The sequence below is a fragment of the Amphiura filiformis genome, chromosome 16 (assembly GCF_039555335.1).
Source record: "Amphiura filiformis chromosome 16, Afil_fr2py, whole genome shotgun sequence".
NCBI lineage: Eukaryota > Metazoa > Echinodermata > Ophiuroidea > Amphilepidida > Amphiuridae > Amphiura > Amphiura filiformis.
In genome coordinates, this window is record NC_092643.1 from 42,949,860 (window position 1) to 42,963,100 (window position 13,241).

At 34.0% G+C, this 13,241-nt stretch overlaps 1 protein-coding gene across 2 annotated transcripts in view; it reads left to right on the forward strand.

Annotated features, from left to right (window-relative positions):
- The window catches only part of LOC140136030 (neuronal acetylcholine receptor subunit beta-4-like), a 155,380-nt gene that overhangs the window by 117,107 nt on the left and 25,032 nt on the right, over positions 1–13,241 (forward strand). The window lies entirely within an intron of this gene.

Genomic DNA, 13,241 nt, shown 5'->3' on the forward strand with positions numbered 1-13,241 from the left:
TTACTTAGAACGTTTTATGGAACGTTTACACTATGTTTGGTTTTGAAAGATACACCACGCTCTAAAGTTTTAACAGGTATATGAATACATATTTGTAAAGCGTAATATTACATAAGTAGATCGTCTTTGTTACAATCTTGAGAATGTGTGTTTTAAAATATTACAGAATGTAACATTCGGCACGATACAGTGTGAAATTCTTATATAGCATAAACCTACCGTGAAATGCTTCACATTTTTCTGCAGGATATGAAACTTATTTATAACCTCAGAAATAACATCTCATTATGTCGCAAAAAAGAACCGTTGAAAAAAGGAAAGAACATTCCGTTAAGATGAATTCGTATTGTTCACATACATTTCATTCAATATCTTGTTTCTATACAGTAAATTACAAAAAAAGCATTAGGAAATATAGTGTGGTTTAGTTGTTCATAATGCAATCCATGTCTTCAATGACCGGACCTTTGCCTTCTCACAGACATCAACCCAGCAGCTACGATCAACTCCTTCAAGTACTGGTCTATAGGGATGCCCACGGCTTTTTGCATACACTACTTTACTAGGTACCATGGTCTACTAATAATGTAAAAAAACAACCTTAACTACATGGCTTCTTAGTCGACGCATGTAAAAATGCCGATAGGGTTTTTGTCCTGTCCGAGAGAAGAGAAAACGCTTCATTCTTTATCGGATGTACATAGTGATGGATAATAATATATGGACATCCTATTCAATGAGAAATTAGATTAAGTATAGTGCTATAGAACACTCTGGGTGTATTAGTGGGCGTGCGATTTGTTGAGTGGAAGATTGTCGGAATTGCCTACAGGTTGTTTTGTATAGAGAACAACATACTGATATGTTACCGCTATTGTGAAGAACGTAATAGGATACTTAATAAATGGGAACCTTTGTGAGCTTTATGAAATCTATTTTAAAATCTAAATACATCCTGCTATGCCTATACTTTAAAAAACATGGTCGGCAATTTGAACCGATTAAGTATAACTATTTTAGCTTTTGTTCTCCTTTTGTAACCTGGTCTTGAGTTTGAAAGAGTACACATTTTGTTTAGATTCTGATATTGTTAAAGATATTTCTATAATCTTGACATAAATGGAAAGTTACTTGATTTTAAATCAACAAAATGCCGTTCGTACAGTACAAGAAATATATTTTAAATATAAAATTCCCACTATAGTGAATGACATCATAAAATAAGAAATAAACCAATGAATATTTTAGAGTATCATAAAAAGACACTTTTGAATATTAGAAGCCAATACTTCAGATCCCGTCCAGGTGGTTTAATATCAATGGTGGCTTTTATGGTAAAGACGGTTATGTCAATCGTAAAACTAGGTACAAAAGAACAAAACTTGGGTCTAATTTCACAAGCAAATCTGACAGGGCATTTTGGAAATAAATGATCGAAAGTAAATACGATTTTTCTTATGAAACCTATACGACCCTTTTCCATCTTTAATTACTTGTCAGCTGTATAGTGGAAAGACGGTTCAAAGCCTATTACTATGAGTACAAGTTGCCTCATCTACCATGTCATAGTTCCATATGCTCCATTCAACTATGATATCACAACACTTGACTCATGTTGTGGCGTATGAGTTTAGGTACCCATTCAATATAAAGGTCACTCGATAAGTGTACAAGCATATTGGGGTTACAATACTTTGTCCTTGCGGATTTGAATGTTTGCTTTTTAGTCTATGTTCAATCTTTCAAAGGATCTTATAACATGAGATATTACTGTCTCGAAATGTACTGGGAAATATGGAAGGTTAAATCTTCCTAAGAATCTATGACATTAGATCATTTTGTTTACAGTTTAAACTTGTACATATTTTCACCACTGCGGAGTATATATACTACAGGGCACAACTTTGTAGAGATCTTATATCAAGACGTTTTATCCTAGAAGTTTAGCATTTTGTAAATTTTTACTTCTTTGAAAGACTATAGTGCGAGAATTGATGGCTTATAGCTTATAATTATTGTTTAAATCAAATGTTAGGTACTATTACTTGAACTACTCACATTAGTATGTAAAGGAAAATACTGCAGTGTGTGCCGTAGCATAAATAAACTTTATAGCAAACACATATGTACGTATATTTTTCTTTCCAGACATACGAAATACTAATTATTATTTATATGATTTTGCGTTAAGTGTGATTGTATCAAACCTAACTGTCATGTTAATTTACATTCAATATTTCATAGTACGATCACATTAAATTGAGCAATATTAATACGAACCATAACTTATTAAGGGTACGGTTGCTGAAAAGAAGAATTTATTTTGAATCGGTCCAATTTTTGCTTCTATATTTCCATTTTAATCGCAGTGTGTTTAGTATAATTCTATAGACTTACTCACAGAGCTACATCATGTCATTCAAATGACCTCACTATCTCTTCAAGCCGTCATCTGAGTTCCAATATATCACAGAAAATCGACATACTATCATTCTGTTTGCACATACCACCACAAAAATTCAATAAACACAACTCAATTTTGCCTACTGTATGCCTTTCAACCCAGCCTCCATGATTACTTGAAATAAGATGAAGAAACTATTTCTGGTCCAGCCTATAAGACATGGTGCAGCATTCATAAACAAAATCTTTAAACCCTCCAAAGATATATGAATACGTTGTATAGCGTAAGAACCTAATTGAAAGGGAAGAGTTAACTCAGGAGGGAGGAGAAAGAACAACAGAAATATTTATATGGAAATGTTTGTCGAATTACAAGAAGGGCGGATAGATATACACACAGGAATACCATAAAATGAAAATGAATATAGGCTAGCTTATGAATGTAAGATGAAATGGAAATAAGGATAATATATTAACTCATTCTTTGCTTGTTCGACACGCAATGCTATTCCACTTGAAATCCACACACCCGCTATGGAAGACATGGTCTTAATCTTCCACACAGGGAGTGCAGATTTCAATTGGAGTCACCCATTCAGGTAACTACATTTGAAATTCACATTCCCTGTATTGGAGATTAAGGTCATGTCTTCCATAGAGGGTGTAAGGATTTCAACGGGAATAGCCCATTACTTATGACTTTCAATATAATATGGTTAAGGCGATAGGGTTATGGTTAGAGTTTTCTGTTTAGAACAAGTGTAGTGTCGAGCAAATGATGGTCTATCTATATTAAAGCAATATTTGCAATTATTTCATTATCGGTACAAGCTGGTAATATCATTAGCACAATTCGAATACTATGATTTTGCAACTATAATTATACCAACGTCATCAAAACATTATTTAATCTGGAGATGAGAGTGGGAGTGTTGCTAGATCAGCACATTACTGATAAAGTTTTCCGATCGGAATATGAAATTTCTAAAACAAGATTTACCAATGGATTTATTCAATATGGGTTTGTATATTAGAATACGGTCAACTTTAGAATAAAATCGAAACTTTATTGATATTTACAGCACAGATAAAATGTAAACGATACTGATGTGTAAGTCATAGCCTCTGCGGTCTCTCGGACGTACGGGCTAAATGGACATTTCCGTTTAAAAATCCGCGACGAATTTATATTAGGAAGTTCTTATATTGAACGCTTGAACCCTGGTCGTCCGAATAAACAGAAGTCCGGAAAACTGATTTCAAAGGCAGGTAAGAGTATTTTATCTGCTGAAGTCACCACCATGCAGTTATCATCTGGAAGTACATAACAAGCATTATTTTATTGGAATTGTGTTTGAAAGAACTAAATAATGGTCTTACTGGGGACACTCTAGTGAACAATAAACAATTACAATAAAGCTTTCAGCTATCGTATATGAGTAATGAAGGTTCTATTAGAGGCTAGTCTAAAGATGTATATCGTGGGAGGTACTGTTACTCCTTAAGGGTTGTGTAAACTATGGATCATGATTGTCATTAATGTTGAACACTTAAAAAATAACATCATTAGTAATACGGTAACAACGACCAAGTCCAGACTGTAGCTCAAGTAATGAACATCGTTTTACCAACATTGGAGCAATTAACATAAAGATTTGTTTAAATTATTATCCATACAGCATCACTAATGTCCAGAATATGAACACAGTAACGCATGATGCCAACGCGCATAATCTGTAAAATTCGCGTCGAGCTTATGCGGTCAAGCGGCAATACTGGATATACCGTAAAACCTCGTCTAAAAGCATATAGAGCTTTTTTAATGAAAGCCAAATTAATACAGGCGCCATCCATCGAAACAAATTATAACATTATGGAGTTTGAGCAAATAAATTACCAAGACAAGCATATACAAACAAGTACGCTTGTAATACCAATGTATTGTATTGGCACATTTACGACTGCTTCATATTAATTTAACTTTCATCAAAAACACTCTATATGCTTGTAGACGAGGTTTTACGGTAGATCTATTCTATCATGTGGACTCAATGTGACTATTACTGGTCAACGTAACTCTAGAATAGTGATACATTTCACTTCCTTGAACAATTATATTTAAACTCAAAATGAGGTAATTGTTAATTTGTTTTTAACCAAAATTAACGAGATGACATTTTAATATTGCAGCTTTCTAGATCTATGGTTTCCTCTAAAAGCGATGTTTGTTTAAGCTCATGTTATGACTATGTATATTGTTGATGCTGCTACTATTGTTGTTATCTCGGTGTTGTTCTTGTTCTTTCTTGCTGTTGCTTCTCCGGCTTGCTTAACATGTATTACCCCCAATGAAGTGAATTACCGGGTGTCCATGTAAACCAATTACCATCATTTAGCGATTTGTGTGGTGCATAGCTTCAACCAAATTTAGTCTTAACATCAGCTCTTATAAATGGTCTCCAATGCCGGGTTTCCTATAACGACACTTGATAAATCTTAAGACAATAGGGATTCCAGAGCAATACTGTCCTTCACGTATTCCCAAGTCACGCATTTTTGTTGCATTACAGTTTGTGATTACTTAGATCGTTTTATGGAACATTAACGCTATGGTTTCGGAAATAGATACCACGCTATAAGGTTTTAACATGTATGAATACATATTTGTAAAGCGTAATATTACATAAGTAGATCGTCTTTGTTACAATCTGGAGAATGTGTGTTTTAAAATATTACAAACTGTTGCACGATTCAGAGTTAAATTCTTTTATACTTAGCATACTAGGAAATGCTTAAAATTTTTCTGCAGGATGCAATGCCTATAAATAACCTCAGATAATAACATCTCATTATGTCACAAAAAAGAACCGTTGAAAAAAGGAAAGAACATTCCGTTAAGATGAATTCGTATTGTTCACATACATTTCTTTCAATATCCTGTTTCTATAGTGTAAATTACAAAAAGCATTAGGAGATACAGTGTGGTTTAGTTGTTAATAATGCAATCCATGTCTTCAATGACCGGACCTTTGCCTTCTCACAGACATCAACCCAGCGGCTACGATCAACTCCTTCAAGTACTGGTCTGTAGGGATGCCCACGGCTTTTTGCATACACTACTTTACTAGGAACCATGGTCTACTAATAATGTAAAAAACAACTTTAACTACATGGCTTCTTAGTCGACGCAAGAGAAAATGCCGATAGGGTTTTTGTCCTGTCCGAGAGAAGAGAAAACGCTCCATTCTTTATCGGATGTACATAGTGATGGATAATAATATATGGACATCCTATTCAATGATAAATTAGATTAAGTATAGTGCTATGGAACACTCTGGGTGTATTAGTGGGCGTGCGATTTGTTGAGTGGAAGATTGTCGGAATTGCCTACAGGTTGTTTTGTAAAGAGAACAACATGCTGATATGTTACCGCTATTGTGAAGAACGTAATAGTATACTGAATAATAGGAACCTTTGTAAGCTTTGTGAAATCTTAATAAAGTAATTATACATCCTGATATGCCTATACTGTAAAACACATGGTCGCCAATATGAAGCTATTAATTATAATTATTATAGCTTTTGTTCTCCTTTGTAACCTGGTCTTGAGTTTAAAAGAGTACACATTTTGTTTAGGTTCTGAAATTGTTCAAGATGTTTCTACAATCTTGTCATAAATGGAAAGATACTTGATTTTAAATGAACAAAATGCCGTTCGAACAGTACAAGAAATACCCACTATAGTGAATGACATCATAAAATAAGAAAAAAACCAATGAATATTTTACAGTATCATAAAAAGACACTTTTGAATATTAGAAGCCAATACTTCAGATCCCGTCCAGGTGGTTTAATATCAATGCTGGCTTTTATGGTAAAGACGGTTATGTCAATCGTAAAACTAGGTACAAAAGAAAAAAAACTTAGGTCTAATTTCACAAGCAAATATGACAGGGCATTTTGGAAATAAATGATCGATTTTTCTTATGAAACCTATACGACCCTTTTTCATCTTTAATTACTTGTCAGCTGTATAGTGGAAAGACGGTTCAAAGCCTATTACTATGAGTACAAGTTGCCTCATCTACCATGCCATAGTTCCATAAGCTCCATTTAAATATGATATCACAACACTTGACTCGCGTATGAGTTTAGGTACCCATTGAATATAAAGGTCACTCGATGGGTGTACAAGCATGTTGGGGTTATAGAACATTGTCCTTGCGGATTTGAATGTTTGCATTTTTAGTTTATGTTCAATCTTTCAAAGGATCTTATAACATAAGATATTGCTGTCTCGAAATGTACTGGGAAATATGAAAGGCCAAATCTTCCTAAGAATTTATGACATTAGATCATTTTGTTTACAGTTTAAACTTGTGCATATTCTCACCACTGCGGTGTGTATATATACTAGCGGGCTCAACTTTGCAGAGATCTTATATCAAGACGTTTTATCCTAGAAATTTAGCATTTTGTGCATTTTACTTCTTTGAAAGACTAGTGCGAGAATTGATGACTTACAGTTTATATTATTTAAAATCGTATGTTAGGTACTATTACTTGAACTCCACTCACACCAGTATGTAAAGGAAAATACTGCGGTGTGTGCCGTAGCATAAATAAACTTTATAGCAAACACATATGTACGTATATTTTTCTTTCCAGACATACGAAATACTAATTATTATTTATATGATTTTGCGTTAGTGTGATACTATCAAACCTAACTGTCATGTTAATTTACATTCAATATTTAATAGTACGATCACATTAAAATGAGCAATATTAATACTAACCATAACTTATTAAGGGTACGTTTTCTGAAAAGAGGAATTTATTTTGAATCGGTCCCATTTTTGCATCTATATTTTCATTTTAATCGTAGTACGTTTAGTATAATTCTATAGACTTACTCACAGAGCTACATCATGCCATTCAAATGAACTCACTATTTTGTGTTCAATCTCTTCAAGCCGTCATTTGAGTTCCAATATATCACAGAAAATCGACATACTATCATTCTGTTTGCACATACCACCACAAAAATTCAATAAACACAACTCAATTTTGCCTACTGTATGCCTTTCAACCCAGCCTCCATGATTACTTGAAATAAGATGAAGAAACTATTTCTGGTCCAGCCTATAAGACATGGTGCAGCATTCATAAACAAAATCTTTAAACCCTCCAAAGATATATGAATACGTTGTATAGCGTAAGAACCTAATTGAAAGGGAAGAGTTAACTCAGGAGGGAGGAGAAAGAACAACAGAAATATTTATATGGAAATGTTTGTCGAATTACAAGAAGGGCGGATAGATATACACACAGGAATACCATAAAATGAAAATGAATATAGGCTAGCTTATGAATCAAATGAAATGGAAATAAGGATAATATATTAACGCAGTCCTCCAATATTGTTCGACACGCAATGGTATTCCAGTTGAAATGCACACACCCCCTATGGAAGACATGGTCTTAATCTTCCACACAGGGAGTGCAGATTTCAAGTGGAGTCACCCATTCAGGTAACTCCATTTGAAATTCACATTCCCTGTATTGGAGATTAAGGTCATGTCTTCCATAGGGGTGTATGGATTTCAACTGGAATAGCCCATTGCTTATGACTTTCAATATGGTTAAGGCGATAGGGTTATTGTTAGAGTTTATTGTTTATTACAAGTTGAGTTTCGAACATACGATGGTCTACCTATATTAAAGCAATATTTGCAATTATTTTATTATCGGTACAAGCTGGTAATATCATTAGTACAATTCGAATACTATGATCTTGCAAATATAATTATACCAACGTCATCAAAACATTATTCAATCTGGAGATGAGAGTGGGAGTGTTGCTAGATCAGCACATTACTGATAAAGTTTTCCGATCGGAAGATGAAACTTCTAAAACGTAAATTATTTGACTTGTAAAACAAGATTTACCAATGGCTTTATTCAATATGGGTTTGTAAATTAGGATACTGTCAACTTTAGAATAAGATCGAAACTTTATTGATATTTACAGCACAGATAAAATGTAAACGATGCTAACGTGTAAGCCATAGCCTCTGTGGTCTCTCGGACGTACGGGCTAAATGGACATTTCCGTTTGAAAATCCGCGATGAATTTATATTAGGAAGTTCTTATATTGAACGGCTGAATCCTGGTCGCCCGATTAAACAGAAGTCCGGAAAACTGATTTCAAAGGCTAGTAAGAGTATTTTATCTGCTGAAGTCACCACCACGTGGTTATCATCTGGAAGTACATAACAAAAATTGTTTTATTGAAATTGTGTTTTAAAGAACTGAATAACGGTCTTACTGGGGATACTCTGGTGAACATTTAACAATTACAATAAAGCTTTCAACTATCCTAAGTGAGTAATGAAGGTTCTGTTAGAGGCTAGTCTAAAGATGTATATCGTGGGAGGTACTGTTACTCTTTAAGGGTTGTGTAAACTATGGAACATGATTGTCATTAATGGTGAACACTTAAAAAAGGACATCATTAGTAATACCGTAACAACGACCAAGTCCAGACTATAGCTCAAGTAATGAACATCGTTTTACCAACATTGGAGCAATTTACATAAAGATTTGTTTAAATTATTATATATACAGCATCACTAATGTCCAGAATAAGAACACAGTAACGCATGATGCCAAACGCGCATTATCTGTAAAAATTCGCGTCGAGCATACGCGGTCAAGCGGCAATACTGGATATACCGTAAAACCTCGTCTAAACGCATATAGAGTTTTTCCATCGAAAAAATTATAACATTATGGATTTTGAGCAAATAAATTACCAAGACAAGCATTTACAAACAAGTACTCTTGTAATACCAATGTATTGTATTGGCATATTTACGACTGCTTCATATTAATTTAACATCAAAAACACTCTATATGCTTGTAGACGAGGTTTTACGGTAGATCTATTCGATCATGTGGACTCAATGTGACTATTACTGGTCAACGTAACTCTAGAATGATGATACATGTCACTTCCTTGAACAATTATATTTACCCTCAAATCATGAGGCAATTGTTTTTAACTAAAATTAACAAGATGACATTTTAATATTGCAGCTTTCTACATCTTTGGTTTCCTCTAAAAATGATGTTTGTTAAAGCTCATGTTATGACTATATATATTGTTGATGCTGCTACTATTGTTGTTATCTCGTTGTTGTTCTTGTTCTTTCTTGCTGTTGCTTCTCCGGCTTGCTTAACATGTATTACCCCCAATGAAGTGAATTACCGGGTGTCCATGTAAACCAACTACCATCATTTAGCGATTTGTGTGGTGCATAGCTTCAACCAAATTTAGTCTTAAAATCAGCTCTTATAAATGGTCTCCAATGCCGGGTTTCCTATACCGACACTTGATAAATCTTAAGACAATAGGGATTCCAGAGCAATACTGTCCTTCACGTATTCCCAAGTCACGCATTTTTGTTGCATTACAGTTTGTGATTACTTAGATCGTTTTATGGAACATTAACGCTATGGTTTCGGAAATAGATACCACGCTATAAGGTTTTAACATGTATGAATACATATTTGTAAAGCGTAATATTACATAAGTAGATCGTCTTTGTTACAATCTGGAGAATGTGTGTTTTAAAATATTACAAACTGTTGCACGATTCAGAGTTAAATTCTTTTATACTTAGCATACTAGGAAATGCTTAAAATTTTTCTGCAGGATGCAATGCCTATATATAACCTCAGATAATAACATCTCATTATGTCACAAAAAAGAACCGTTGAAAAAAGGAAAGAACATTCCGTTAAGATGAATTCGTATTGTTCACATACATTTCTTTCAATATCCTGTTTCTATAGTGTAAATTACAAAAAGCATTAGGAGATACAGTGTGGTTTAGTTGTTAATAATGCAATCCATGTCCTCAATGACCGGACCTTTGCCTTCTCACATACATCAACCCAGCGGCTACGATCAACTCCTTCAAGTACTGGTCTATAGGGATGCCCACGGCTTTTTTGCATACACTACTTTACTAGGAACCATGGTCTACTAATAATGTAAAAAACAACTTTAACTACATGGCTTCTTAGTCGACGCAAGAGAAAATGCCGATAGGGTTTTTGTCCTGTCCGAGAGAAGAGAAAACGCTCCATTCTTTATCGGATGTACATAGTGATGGATAATAATATATGGACATCCTATTCAATGATAAATTAGATTAAGTATAGTGCTATGGAACACTCTGGGTGTATTAGTGGGCGTGCGATTTGTTGAGTGGAAGATTGTCGGAATTGCCTACAGGTTGTTTTGTATAGAGAACAACATGCTGATATGTTACCGCTATTGTGAAGAACGTAATAGTATACTGAATAATAGGAACCTTTGTAAGCTTTGTGAAATCTTAATAAAGTAATTATACATCCTGATATGCCTATACTGTAAAACACATGGTCGCCAATATGAAGCTATTAATTATAATTATTATAGCTTTTGTTCTCCTTTGTAACCTGGTCTTGAGTTTAAAAGAGTACACATTTTGTTTAGGTTCTAAAATTGTTCAAGATATTTCTACAATCTTGTCATAAATGGAAAGATACTTGATTTTAAATGAACAAAATGCCGTTCGAACAGTACAAGAAATACCCACTATAGTGAATGACATCATAAAATAAGAAAACAACCAATGAATATTTTACAGTATCATAAAAAGACACTTTTGAATATTAGAAGCCAATACTTCAGATCCCGTCCAGGTGGTTTAATATCAATGCTGGCTTTTATGGTAAAGACGGTTATGTCAATGGTAAAACTAGGTACAAAAGAAAAAAACTTAGGTCTAATTTCACAAGCAAATATGACAGGGCATTTTGGAAATAAATGATCGAAAGTAAGTACGATTTTTCTTATGAAACCTATACAACCCTTTTTCATCTTTAATTACTTGTCAGCTGTATAGTGGAAAGACGGTTCAAAGCCTATTACTATGAGTACAAGTTGCCTCATCTATCATGCCATAGTTCCATAAGCTCCATTTAAATATGATATCACAACACTTGACTCGCGTATGAGTTTAGGTACCCATTGAATATAAAGGTCACTCGATGGGTGTACAAGCATATTGGGGTTATAGAACATTGTCCTTGCGGATTTGAATGTTTGCATTTTTAGTTTATGTTCAATCTTTCAAAGGATCTTATAACATAAGATATTGCTGTCTCGAAATGTACTGGGAAATATGAAAGGCCAAATCTTCCTAAGAATTTATGACATTAGATCATTTTGTTTACAGTTTAAACTTGTGCATATTCTCACCACTGCGGTGTGTATATATACTAGCGGGCTCAACTTTGCAGAGATCTTATATCAAGACGTTTTATCCTAGAAATTTAGCATTTGTGCATTTTTACTTCTTTGAAAGACTAGTGCGAGAATTGATGACTTACAGTTTATATTATTTAAAATCGTATGTTAGGTACTATTACTTGAACTCCACTCACACCAGTATGTAACGGAAAATACTGCGGTGTGTGTCGTAGCATAAATAAACTTTATAGCAAACACATATGTACGTATATTTTTCTTTCCAGACATACGAAATACTAATTATTATTTATATGATTTTGCGTTAGTGTGATACTATCAAACCTAACTGTCATGTTAATTTACATTCAATATTTAATAGTACGATCACATTAAAATGAGCAATATTAATACTAACCATAACTTATTAAGGGTACGTTTTCTGAAAAGAGGAATTTATTTTGAATCGGTCCCATTTTTGCATCTATATTTTCATTTTCATCGTAGTACGTTTAGTATAATTCTATAGACTTACTCACAGAGCTACATCATGCCATTCAAATGAACTCACTATTTTGTATTCAATCTCTTCAAGCCGTCATTTGAGTTCCAATATATCACAGAAAATCGACATACTATCATTCTGTTTGCACATACCACCACAAAAATTCAATAAACACAACTCAATTTTGCCTACTGTATGCCTTTCAACCCAGCCTCCATGATTACTTGAAATAAGATGAAGAAACTAATTCTGGTCCAGCTTATAAGACATGGTGCAGCATTAATAAACAAAATCTTTAAACCCTCCAAAGATATATGAATACGTTGTATAGCGTAAGAACCTAATTGAAAGGGAAGAGTTAACTCAGGAGGGAGGAGAAAGAACAACAGAAATATTTATATGGAAATGTTTGTCGAATTACAAGAAGGGCGGATAGATATACACACAGGAATACCATAAAATGAAAATGAATATAGGTTAGCTTATGAATGTAAGATGAAATGGAAATAAGGATAATAATATATTAACACAATCCTCCGCTTGTTCGATACGCAATGCTATTCCACTTGAAATCCCCACACCCCCTATGGAAGACATGATCTTAATCTTCCACACAGGGAGTGCAGATTTCAATTGGAGTCACCCATTCAGGTAACTCCATTTGAAATTCACATTCCCTGTATTGGAGATAAAGGTCATGTCTTCCATAGGGGGTGTAAGGATTTCAACGGGAATAGCCCATTACTTATGACTTTCAATATGGTTAAGGCGATATGGTTATGGTTAGAGTTTGCTGTTTAGAACAAGTGGAGTGTTGAGCAAACGATGGTCTACAGACATTAAAGTAATATTTGCAATTATTCTATTACCGGTACAAACTGGTAAAAACATTATTCAATCTGGAGATGACAGTAGGAGTGTTGCTAGATCAACTCATTACTGATGAAGTCTTCCGATCGGAAGATGAAACTTCTAAAACGTAAATTATTTGACTTGTAAAACAAGATTTACCTATTGTTTTATTCAAT